General features: G+C 46.5%; 1 protein-coding gene across 1 annotated transcript in view; it reads left to right on the top strand.

The window, feature by feature from the left end:
• Positions 1-13,157, top strand: part of RNF126 (ring finger protein 126) — a 108,866-nt gene that overhangs the window by 59,251 nt on the left and 36,458 nt on the right. The gene's annotated exons all lie outside the window — the stretch shown is intronic.

Below are 13,157 nucleotides of genomic sequence, written 5' to 3' on the forward strand. Positions count from 1 at the left end.
TGGTCTGCAGGTGTGAGGGATAAACCTCTTCTCCTCGCATGGTCTGCAGGTGTGAGGTATAAGCCTCTTCTCCTCGTGTGGTCTGCAGGTGTGAGGTATAAGCCTCTTCTCCTCGTGTGGTCTGCAGGTGTGAGGTATATGCCTCTTCTCCTCGTGTGGTGTGCATGTGTGAGGTATAAGACTCTTCTCCTCGTGTGGACTGCAGGTGTGAGGTATAAGCCTCTTCTCGTATGGTCTGCAGGTGTGAGGTATAAGCCTCTTCTCCTTGTGTGGTCTGCAGGTGTGAGGTATAAGCCTCTTCTCCTCGTGTGGTCTGCAGGTGTGAGGTATAAGCCTCTTCTCCTCGTGTGGTCTGCAGGTGTGAGGTATAAGCCTCTTCTCCTCGTGTGGACTGCAGGTGTGAGGTATAAGCCTCTTCTCCTCGTATGGTCTGCAGGTGTGAGGTATAAGCCTCTTCTCCTTGTGTGGTCTGCAGGTGTGAGGTATAAGCCTCTTCTCCTCGTGTGGTCTGCAGGTGTGAGGTATAAGCCTCTTCTCCTCGTGTGGTCTGCAGGTGTGAGGTATAAGCCTCTTCTCGTGTGGACTGCAGGTGTGAGGTATAAGCCTCTTCTCCCCGTGTGGTCTGCAGGTGTGAGGTATAAGCCTCTTCTCGCATGGTCTGCAGGTGTGAGGTATAAGCCTCTTCTCGCATGGTCTGCAGGTGTGAGGTATAAGCCTCTTCTCCCCATGTGGTCTGCAGGTGTGAGGTTGTAACGACCGGATTTTCCGCTCAGATGGAATCAGCCCCCAGGGGCCCCTCTAACCCAGCCGGAACGTAATCACCTCCCTCCTTAGAACGTATTTACAATGGGTATGGATACATATATGTACATTTCGTACCTAAGGATGGGGAAATAGCAATAAACATGCATAGGTTTTCTACCATATCCTATTCATATCAGCTAGTCTCGCGGCCACTCAGACCCAGACTAATCTACCCTAGGGCAGATATGACACACAATCCGGCGTGTCTACACACGGGCCTGCAGTCCCAATGCTCTCATTAACACACGGTTCACAATCCGGCGAACCTCCACGCTGGTATCCCCCCCCCCAGCGCTCTCATTTACACACGGTTCACAATCCGGCGAACCTCCACGCTGGTATCCCCCCCCCCCCCCAGCGCTCTCATTAACGCCGTATTTCAACGACGACCACTTTCCTATGGACACCTATGGGAGCAACTTCTCATTTATCTACTTGGAATAAAACTATGACAATGAAAGTTAGCACGGTTCTCCTAATTGTAATATGTACCTTCTGCTCCTGGCATCAAAGGTCCCCTCGCTTCCTATTTGCTTGATCACTCCTTACCTGATCGGGATTTCACATCCGTTCATGCAAACAATGCTCAACTAGAAGGGTCAGTTACCATGATTGAACAAGAATACAAGGCACATGTCGGTTCACAACAAACCAGGATATTTATTGATAATAAACATAAACGCAATACTATGCAATGTATTTTCTGCAAAGAAAAGGTAAAGGTTAGAGTGATTTAAGGAAAGGGCGGAGATCACCTGGTTATTATGAAGTCGGGGCTCGGCAGTCATCTAGGTTCCCTTCTCGTCTCTGTGTCTTGGCTCGTCTTGAAGTCACACCCCAGCCGTCACAAGTACACGTCTGCACCGCTAGGCTCAATCTCGTCTGCTTCCCTCCAAGTCACTGGAACCTTACTGGTTATTAGCTACCGTATCTCTCTCTTTCTGTCTCTGTGCGCTCCGCGCTATTTCTCCTTCAGTCTTTCTCAGAGAGTCTCGGTCTTAAATCTTTCTCGGACTTCAAAGATGGCGACTGTCCGCCATGGAAATAATTAATAGCAGAGATGCTAACGGCTAGCTGCCGCCTACGAACTAACTGACTCATTGCCTAACACTTTCGCTAATATGGAAGCTGTCCCTTCATGGAAAGTTACGGCCAGTAACCTGCCGCCCACCAAATTCTTGTACCTCCCCGTACCAAGGACACGTTCCCAGCCGGCCGGCCTGAAGTTGTGTCTTCGGAGTGGAGAAAAATACAGTCTTTCGATAAGGGCCAGCCTGAACCGGTTCTCTCCAAGCGAACAACACCTTGAAACTAAAACATTACATTTAACCTAGAAAGCCTCTCCAGCTACCAGGCAGAGGGCAAGATGGAGTCTGTCCCGTTTAAGGCCTGCAAGGCCCAAAATATGCATAACTCCATAGAAAATATACTAATACTCTTACAAAAGGACGGATCATCACTAATACTTATATATCTATCCCCTAGCTTAAGTTTATAAGCCCTGATCTAAGGAAAAGGGTACGAAAATGCACTACTGTGCCTTATGGATAGGTCCTACTTATAGTCCTAATCCCTGTACTACAAGGGTAATAGGCTGGAGTCACTGTCCATCATCCTTCTAAAAAGGGTCGAAAAAGTTGGTTATTACATTTCACCCTTGACTCCAGTCTATTAGCCATGTTCTATATAGAACTAACATCAGTGGAGGAATAATAAGAAACAAAATTAACTGACCTACTCTTCCTACCAAATCTACAAAACTGCAATAAAGAGGGAATGCACTGGATAAAGCAGCAAATAGCTACTAAAATACAAATAGAAATTATAACACCCCCTAAAATCTGTCGTAAAGAATGTAAGTCAGGCAACCAATTAAAGAGCCAGTCGAACCAGCCCTGGTCGATATGTTTTCTAACTTCTGCCGTCAAGTCGTGAAGTTTGTCAATATGGGCCTGAATTGATTTAGAATGATCAGACAAATTAAAACAGCAGAGGCCTTCGAAGTCAGAACAGTCATGTCCATGTTTTAACAAAAGATAGTCAATCGCAGCGCGATTCTGCAAAATGGCTCGGCGTTCACCCTGGGCATCTAATAATAAGTCAGATAATACAGTTGAAGTCTGATTAATGGATTTAACCATCGAGCAGGCCATCTTGCCAATAGTTTTTGCATTATAAACAGCTAATGCTGGGACACCAATAATAGAAAAAGCTAAACTAAGATACTCCGATTTAGAGTAAAGGTGTACGGAGGAATCACAGTCTTCTTGTAACTTCATAGAGTCTCGTACCACACGGGAATGGGAACCAGGGTGTGAGGAAAACATTAATAAACTTAATCTAGTGATAGCGCATGGACCTCCAGAAATATTAGCGGGAATATAGGGCCAAGAAGTATTCCCGCAGGAGAAAAGCCAGCCATTAGGCAGTGACATTATACGATAATAACTAGGAACAACTAATAAACTTTTACATGTCATATTATTTTTAACGGAAATACATGAACTTGGAAGTCTTCGTAAACCGAGCAATCGTTGATGAGCAGAAAAAGATGTAGCAGCTCGTAACTTCAATCTCAGGCATTCAGAAATAGCCTTGGGATCACAAGTAAAAATAAAACATAAATCACCCTGCGTAATGTTATATGTAGTAATCTGGGAAGGAATCGGGAGAGCAGAGTCAGAAGGGGCAGAACACAAAGGGCAAAATTCATGGGCGGGAAAATCGCCCAAAATAACATTAGGACGGGCACTCGAGATATTGAAAATGTGCCGCAACGTTTCAGTGGAGGCAGGGACAGCAACCAAGCAGGTCGCTAAAATATCAGTCACAGATCTCATAGGAGTGAGACAAAAATGTGGAGAGTTTGTAACCCGTTTTGCAAGGGTAATCCAGAAATTAGAAGATGTATCCCACGCAGCGAAGGAACGCGGAACTCGGGTTCTCCAATCAACCGAAGTCGGTGGGTTCTCTCCTCTCCCGGCGTAGCAGACCAAAAAGAGTCCAACGCCGGCACATCCTGCAGCAGCAGTCCAGAGAATGATCTGAAAAAATACAAACACAGGCCTTAATCATTCTCGTAAGTAACATTTGTCAGCTGGGACAGCTTCCCAGCTATCTTTCCCTGGCTTCATCACCAAAATGGTGTTGTCATGACCGGTCGCAATAACTTCAGCCTGTTCAGGAGGATGTTTAGGCGATTGCACCCATATTTTGGTGCCAGGGTTGTCCGAAGAACCAAACCCTTTCTGACCTCGTATCGTTAGCAAAGTCGGGGCAGTGCCTTTCTTAATCTCACCACTGAAAACGGGCATAATCAGCAACTGAGCAACACGGTCAGATTTCTTGATCGATAAATCAATCTCACTGCTATTAAGCAGGAGAACCTTAATCTCTCCCTGATAATCGCTGTCAATTACTCCTCCGAGAACTTGAATACCTTTCAAGGCAAGGCCCGATCTAGGGGCAATCAGTCCAAAGCTACCGGCTGGTATACAGACACCAATGCCAGTCTCAACAATGATTCGGTCTCTACCTTTCAGAAGTGTATCATTCATAGCATGCAGGTCCAAGCCTGCGGAACCAGGGGTCGCTCTGCAGGGAGCCAAAGCTCCGGGGGTAATTTCCCAGTACATAACAGTATTGGACATCGAATTAGGTTTTGCATCAACAATAGGAGGAAACAAACGCATTAAAGGAGATTCAGCATGCAACAAAGGGCGATTGTTCAAAATCAATAATGCTTGAAACAAAAAGTCTTTCCAATTTGTATAGTGGTCATTAGTTAATTTACGCAACTGTTCTTTCAACAAGCCATTCATGCGTTCAATGAGGCCCGAGGCCTGCGGATAATAAGGAATATGAAAAATCCATTCAATATTATTTTCCACACAGAATTCCTGCACCAATCTTCCACGGAAGTGGGATGCATTATCAGATTGAATTTGGAATGGGACACCATAGTACAGTATCAGTAATTCAAGAGTCTTAATAGTATTAACTTGGGTAGCTTGTTTACAAGGGAAAGCGACCAATAGGCCACTATAAGTATCAACAGCTGTGTAAATATACTGGCAATTTCTGCTCATAGGGAGCGGACCAATATAATCAATCTGCCAAATTTGAGCGGGCATTTTTCCTCGATGTAAATGGCCTTTAACAATGTGAGGCACTGATCGTTTTTTAGCATGCTGACAGATAGGACAATGCAGAATAACATCTTTAATCAAATTTAAGGGAATATGAGTTCCTCGATCGGAAGCCCACCTGCTAGTGGCTCTTTCTCCAAAATGTCCTGCTTTTTGGTGGGCCCATTTCGCCAATCCTGCCAAATCAGAGTCCTGCATGTCCACCACTGCCTCAGCAATTTTTGACTTTTCATCTGCAATGTTATGAAAGAATTTGTCAAGGGAGTCAATCGGGGTATGAGCATCCACATGAAAGATTGTCACAGTACTCTGTGGGAGCATTTCCCAAATTTCTTGCCATAATTCTTTTCCCCACAGTTCTTTTGAATGCAATTCCCAATTATGAGAATGCCAAGTTGGTAACCATATCGCCAGTCCATTAGCCGTGGACCAGGAATCAGTGAAAATATGACATGTGCCAGGTAATTCCTGCTTCAAAACTTGGTAAACTGCATATAACTCAGCATATTGACTACTCTTTCCTTCACCAGTTGTGCTCAATAACTTTTGTGTGATCAGATTATATGAAACTGATTTCCAATGCCGTTTTTCACCAATGAATTTCGCCGAACCATCTGTAAACCACACATGTTTTCTGTCCTCCGCGGACAAATCATCAAATGGCTTACCCCACCTGACAGGAGATTCCTGAACTACAGGCACAGAACATTCATCTGCAGTCTTATTCGAGGGCGCCTGCGCCACTCGTTCATGCAACACAGCCACACCTTTCGGACCCACACGCGCTCTGTCCTGAATGTACCATTTCCATTTAATCACACTAGCCTCTTGAGCATGTCCAATTCGATGGGACTTCGGCGAACTTAAAACCCACTGCATGATAGGAATTTCAGGTCTCAAAATCACAGTATGACCTAGGGTCAATTGCTCGGTATCCACCAGAGCCCAATAACCTGCAAGCAATTGTTTCTCAAATGGTGTATAACGCTCACCAGCCTCAGGTAATTTTTTGGTCCAAAAACCTAATGGTACTTTTTGTCTGCCCTGCTTTTGCCATAGACTCCAATTGGCATACGGACCTTCCACAGACACATTCAAATCCACATCACCTTCGCCCACAGGCCACAAATCCAAGGCGTACTGAATCGCTTCTTTCGCCAAATTAAAAGCATTCTGTTGTGGTTCACCCCATTCAAACGCATTCTTTTTACGAGTGACTCGATATAACGGAGCCAAAATCTGACTCAAATGGGGAATATGCTGACGCCAAAAACCAAACAAGCCAATGAAACTCTGAGCCTCTTTTCTATTCCTTGGGACTGCAAAATCTAAAATTTTTCGCTTCACCTGTGGGATCACCTCTCTGTGACCTTCATGCCAATTAATACCTAAAAATTTGACATTTTGGGATGGGCCTTGTAATTTATCAGGATTGAGTTCCCAACCTTTTGCTCGTAAACAATCAAGGATCTGCTCTAAATGGGACTGTACCTGATCTTGCGTCTCACCTTGAATCAAAATGTCATCAATATAATGACACACCTGTATTTGTGGGTTCACGGGCACCTCAGATAAATGCTCCGCCACCAGCCGGTGACAAATCGTGGGACTATGTACATAACCTTGAGGAAGACTCCTGAACGTCATTTGACGTCCATTCCAGGTAAAACTGAATTGTTCCTGACACTCGGGGGCAATTGGAATCGAAAAGAAAGCATTAGCAATATCAATGGACGCATACCATGTACCTGGATGCTTCTGAATTCTCTGAATCAAAGTGACAATGTCTGGTACTGCAACAGCTAAACGAGGTGTGTGTTTGTTCAATTCTCGATAATCAACAGTCATGCGCCAAGAATTATCACTTTTGCGCACGGGCCAGACGGGGTTATTCCAAGCAGACGTGACCGGAGTTAGAACTCCTGCGTCAACCAAATCCTGAATTGTGGCACTAATTTCATCATGACCACCTGGAATACGATATTGTTTCTGAGAAACCACTTTCGTGGCTTGAGGAATTTTAATGGGGGGCATCCGTAAACGGCCAACCCGTACGGGTCTGGTCGAAATGTAATGTTTACTTCCAAATTGATAACAACCATCATCCAAATGCAAAGTCATTCCTTTTAGAATATCAATTCCAATTATATACTCCAAAAGTGGTACGACTAACACAGAATATTCTTTACGGGGAATCCTACCAATTTTTATTTCAAGCGTAGTTTGCACTGCGGGGGTCTCTTTTCCACCTAAACCAGTGATTGTGAAAAATTGTCCTTTAAATTTCTTTGATTTTCCATGAATTAAAGTGGCCTCCGCTCCTGTATCTACTAGTGCTCGGGCCCTTTGGATATTACGATGTTTCCAAAAAATCTCAATATCTACATAGGGTCGGTTGTCTCTGTGAGCCCACCTGTGTACTGGAGCTTGACCTATTTCCTAGTCATTTTTACTGCGTTCCGCTAGCCAGGACAAATCAGGATAAATACTCTCATGTTTCTTGGGTATCAAAATTTCCTGTTCATATCCATCTCCATTACGAAATGGATTTTTGTCATTTTCATAGTACTGTGAATTACGATCAGAAAGCCTGTGACGATCCTCCCTTCTCCTCAGCTCAGGGGAATAATTTCTCTCATCTCTAGTTCGGTTGGAAGCACGATCATCTCTCCCCCTTGCTTTTCCCCCCTCTCTCCCTCTCACATTGTCACGATGAGGGGACACATCACGATCATAACGCCGATCATCACGGCGATCAGAATCCGCACGACGTCTCATCACCACTGTCATCAGAATCACGATCACAATCATTCTTCCGCACACGACGGGCACCCTCCTTCCGATCCAAACCACGCTTACGAAATATCTCCCATAAGCGATTATTAGGTTCGCCATCAATATCCTCCCGTTTCACACCATCAGCTATAAGTGCAAGAAACATATCACGTCTAGAGAACTTATAGTCCCCAGCAGTACGACCCTCAGGTCGAGATTGTCTCTCAGGTTTAAACCATTCACCCAACTCACCAAGCTGACGAACAGATTCAAGCACCGCAGACAAAGGATTGCCAGTTTGATTAATCAACAAAGTCATCATAACCTGCTTGTAAGCAACAGGCGAAGAACGGATAATGCGATTGCGTACAGAAGATGTTAAAAGACCATCCAACAGTCTGGCAGAAGTACTGAGAAAAATCGCAGTTTTCTCCACTTCCTCCTTCAAACGTTGCGACGCATCGCGCAAAGTGTACCACGGCTTGTCATTGACAGGCCAATCAGATTCAGTAGGATATTTATGGTTACAGACATCAGACGCAAGCTGGAGCAAAGTAATCTGACCAGCACCATTATAGTTTCGAAAATGATCTTGAATGGTAGAGTCGGAACTCAAAGAGCAAAATCGTAAACAATCAACAGCATCGAGCATGATACCGGCAGCGCCCAGTTCATAAAGGCGCACCATCCACGTAAGCAAAGCCTCACCGGGCCGTTGACGAAAGCGTTGTAAAATGTCACTAACCTCCTGTTGAGTAAAATCTTCAATACTATCCAGAGCAACACCACCCGGATTACCAGGAGCTTGTTGTAATTTGCGACGAAAAACAGGATGAGCAGAAACCTCAGGAAGAGCTTCCGAGGAAGCCCGCATCTTAGATTTAAAAGAACAATCGGGGCAAGACATATCACCTGAATGGGAAGAGCGACCACGGTCGCCGGGAACAATATTATCATCACAAGAAGCAGATTTACAGTCACGTCCGGAGCGAGAAGACTCGCTCTTGTCACCCTCCTCAGCCGAGGAGTCAGAAGCATTTGAATCCCAGATATTACCATCCCACTCGTCAGGGTTCCAATCCAGTCCGGCTTTCGCCACGACCAGACGCACCTTCCGTGTAGACACACGACCACGACGGTGTTTGTACTTATATCTCGCAATGCGAACTGCAGCCCTTTCGGCTATAGTTTGATAAGTCTCAAGTTTATCGGCAAGCAATTTATTCTGACAGCGCAAAAGAGTATGCGCATTTTGTAACTCAACACACTGCCCTTCCATATTCGCAAACTGTTTCCGCAACTGAACAAACCTCTCATGAAGAATTCTGTATGCATTGAGCACAATCCAACCTCTGCGTCCCAAAATAGGAAGCTCATCCCCCTTCACTACCGGCGCTTTCTGCAAGCATGAAACCACATCAGCAGGCTCCGCCTGCTCCAAACAGGAAGACCAATTTTCACTCAAACCAGTAGAATCGGCCCACTCACGGGCCAAGGCCTCGTAAGGCGTAGACTCCCAGCCGGGAATCTGAATAGGCAACTTGAAAACAGATGTCGATTTTTTCGCAAACATGTCGACACACAAAAAGTATATACAAAATTATAAACAAAAATTTATACGTACGAGCTGAGCGCAAACCAACAAGATTAAAACAATACAGCGCACACAGGCTACGTAAACAGTTCGTGACGCCAGATGTAACGACCGGATTTTCCGCTCAGATGGAATCAGCCCCCAGGGGCCCCTCTAACCCAGCCGGAACGTAATCACCTCCCTCCTTAGAACGTATTTACAATGGGTATGGATACATATATGTACATTTCGTACCTAAGGATGGGGAAATAGCAATAAACATGCATAGGTTTTCTACCATATCCTATTCATATCAGCTAGTCTCGCGGCCACTCAGACCCAGACTAATCTACCCTAGGGCAGATATGACACACAATCCGGCGTGTCTACACACGGGCCTGCAGTCCCAATGCTCTCATTAACACACGGTTCACAATCCGGCGAACCTCCAAGCTGGTATCCCCCCCCAGCGCTCTCATTTACACACGGTTCACAATCCGGCGAACCTCCACGCTGGTACCCCCCCCCCAGCGCTCTCATTAACGCCGTATTTCAACGACGACCACTTTCCTATGGACACCTATGGGAGCAACTTCTCATTTATCTACTTGGAATAAAACTATGACAATGAAAGTTAGCACGGTTCTCCTAATTGTAATATGTACCTTCTGCTCCTGGCATCAAAGGTCCCCTCACTTCCTATTTGCTTGATCACTCCTTACCTGATCGGGATTTCACATCCGTTCATGCAAACAATGCTCAACTAGAAGGGTCAGTTACCATGATTGAACAAGAATACAAGGCACATGTCGGTTCACAACAAACCAGGATATTTATTGATAATAAACATAAACACAATACTATGCAATGTATTTTCTGCAAAGAAAAGGTAAAGGTTAGAGTGATTTAAGGAAAGGGCGGAGATCACCTGGTTAATATGAAGTCGGGGCTCGGCAGTCATCTAGGTTCCCTTCTCGTCTCTGTGTCTTGGCTCGTCTTGAAGTCACACCCCAGCCGTCACAAGTACACGTCTGCACCGCTAGGCTCAATCTCTTCTGCTTCCCTCCAAGTCACTGGAACCTTACTGGTTATTAGCTACCGTATCTCTCTCTCTCTGTCTCTGTGCGCTCCGCGCTATTTCTCCTTCAGTCTTTCTCAGAGAGTCTCGGTCTTAAATCTTTCTCGGACTTCAAAGATGGCGACTGTCCGCCATGGAAATAATTAATAGCAGAGATGCTAACGGCTAGCTGCCGCCTACGAACTAACTGACTCATTGCCTAACACTTTCGCTAATATGGAAGCTGTCCCTTCATGGAAGGTTACGGCCAGTAACCTGCCGCCCACCAAATTCTTGTACCTCCCCGTACCAAGGACACGTTCCCAGCCGGCCGGCCTGAAGTTGTGTCTTCGGAGTGGAGAAAAATACAGTCTTTCGATAAGGGCCAGCCTGAACCGGTTCTCTCCAAGCGAACAACACCTTGAAACTAAAACATTACATTTAACCTAGAAAGCCTCTCCAGCTACCAGGCAGAGGGCAAGATGGAGTCTGTCCCGTTTAAGGCCTGCAAGGCCCAAAATATGCATAACTCCATAGAAAATATACTAATACTCTTACAAAAGGACGGATCATCACTAATACTTATATATCTATTCCCTAGCTTAAGTTTATAAGCCCTGATCTAAGGAAAAGGGTACGAAAATGCACTACTGTGCCTTATGGATAGGTCCTACTTATAGTCCTAATCCCTGTACTACAAGGGTAATAGGCTGGAGTCACTGTCCATCATCCTTCTAAAAAGGGTCGAAAAAGTCGGTTATTACAGAGGTATAAGCCTCCTCTCGCATGGTCTGCAGGTGTGAGGTATAAGCCTCTTCTCGCATGGTCTGCAGGTGTGAGGTATAAGCCTCTTCTCCTCGTGTGGTCTGCAGGTGTGAGGTATAAGCCTCTTCTCGTGTGGTCTGCAGGTGTGAGGTATAAGCCTCTTCTCCTCGTGTGGTCTGCAGCGGCGAGGTATAAGCCTCTTCTCCTCATGTGGTCTGCAGGTGTGAGGTATAAGCCTCTTCTCGCATGGTCTGCAGGTGTGAGGTATAAGCCTCTTCTCCTCGTGTGGTCTGCAGGTGTGAGGTATATGCCTCTTCTCCTCGTGTGGTGTGCAGGTGTGAGGTATAAGCCTCTTCTCCTCGTGTGGACTGCAGGTGTGAGGTATAAGCCTCTTCTCCTCGTATGGTCTGCAGGTGTGAGGTATAAGCCTCTTCTCCTCGTGTGGTCTGCAGGTGTGAGGGATAAGCCTCTTCTCCTCGTGTGGTCTGCAGGTGTGAGGTATAAGCCTCTTCTCCTCGTGTGGTCTGCAGGTGTGAGGTATAAGCCTCTTCTCCTCGTGTGGTCTGCAGGTGTGAGGTATAAGCCTCTTCTCCTCGTGTGGACTGCAGGTGTGAGTATAAGCCTCTTCTCCTCGTGTGGTGTGAGGTATAAGCCTCTTCTCCTCGTGTGGTCTGCATGTGTGAGGTATAAGCCTCTTCTCGTGTGGTCTGCAGGTGTGAGGTATAAGTATAAGCCTCTTCTCCTCGTGTGGTCTGCAGGTGTGAGGTATAAGCCTCTTCTCCTCGTGTGGTCTGCAGGTGTGAGGTATAAGCCTCTTCTCGCATGGTCTGCAGGTGTGAGGTATAAGCCTCTTCTCCTCGTGTGGTCTGCAGGTGTGAGGTATAAGCCTCTTCTCGTGTGGTCTGCAGGTGTGAGGTATAAGCCTCTTCTCCTCGTGTGGTCTGCAGCGGCGAGGTATAAGCCTCTTCTCCTCATGTGGTCTGCAGGTGTGAGGTATAAGCCTCTTCTCGCATGGTCTGCAGGTGTGAGGTATAAGCCTCTTCTCCTCGTGTGGTCTGCAGGTGTGAGGTATATGCCTCTTCTCCTCGTGTGGTGTGCAGGTGTGAGGTATAAGCCTCTTCTCCTCGTGTGGACTGCAGGTGTGAGGTATAAGCCTCTTCTCCTCGTATGGTCTGCAGGTGTGAGGTATAAGCCTCTTCTCCTCGTGTGGTCTGCAGGTGTGAGGGATAAGCCTCTTCTCCTCGTGTGGTCTGCAGGTGTGAGGTATAAGCCTCTTCTCCTCGTGTGGTCTGCAGGTGTGAGGTATAAGCCTCTTCTCCTCGTGTGGTCTGCAGGTGTGAGGTATAAGCCTCTTCTCCTCGTGTGGACTGCAGGTGTGAGTATAAGCCTCTTCTCCTCGTGTGGTGTGAGGTATAAGCCTCTTCTCCTCGTGTGGTCTGCATGTGTGAGGTATAAGCCTCTTCTCGTGTGGTCTGCAGGTGTGAGGTATAAGTATAAGCCTCTTCTCCTCGTGTGGTCTGCAGGTGTGAGGTATAAGCCTCTTCTCCTCGTGTGGTCTGCAGGTGTGAGGTATAAGCCTCTTCTCCTCGTGTGGTCTGCAGGTGTGAGGTATAAGCCTCTTCTCCTCGTGTGGTCTGCAGGTGTGAGGTATAAGCCTCTTCTCCCATGGTCTGCAGGTGTGAGGTATAAGCCTCTTCTCCTCGTGTGGTCTGCAGGTGTCGGGTATAAGCCTCTTCTCCTCGTGTGGTCTGCAGGTGTGAGGTATAAGCCTCTTCTCCTCGTGTGGTCTGCAGGTGTGAGGTATAAGCCTCTTCTCCTCGTGTGGTCTGCAGGTGTGAGGTATAAGCCTCTTCTCCTCGTGTGGACTGCAGGTGTGAGGTATAAGCCTCTTCTCCTCGTGTGGTCTGCAGGTGTGAGGTATAAGCCTCTTCTCGTGTGGTCTGCAGGTGTGAGGTATAAGTATAAGCCTCTTCTCCTCGTGTGGTCTGCAGGTGTGAGGTATAAGCCTCTTCTCCTCGTGTGGTCTGCAGGTGTG

Source organism: Lissotriton vulgaris, chromosome 12 (genome assembly GCF_964263255.1).
Source record: "Lissotriton vulgaris chromosome 12, aLisVul1.2, whole genome shotgun sequence".
NCBI classification, from domain to species: domain Eukaryota; kingdom Metazoa; phylum Chordata; class Amphibia; order Caudata; family Salamandridae; genus Lissotriton; species Lissotriton vulgaris.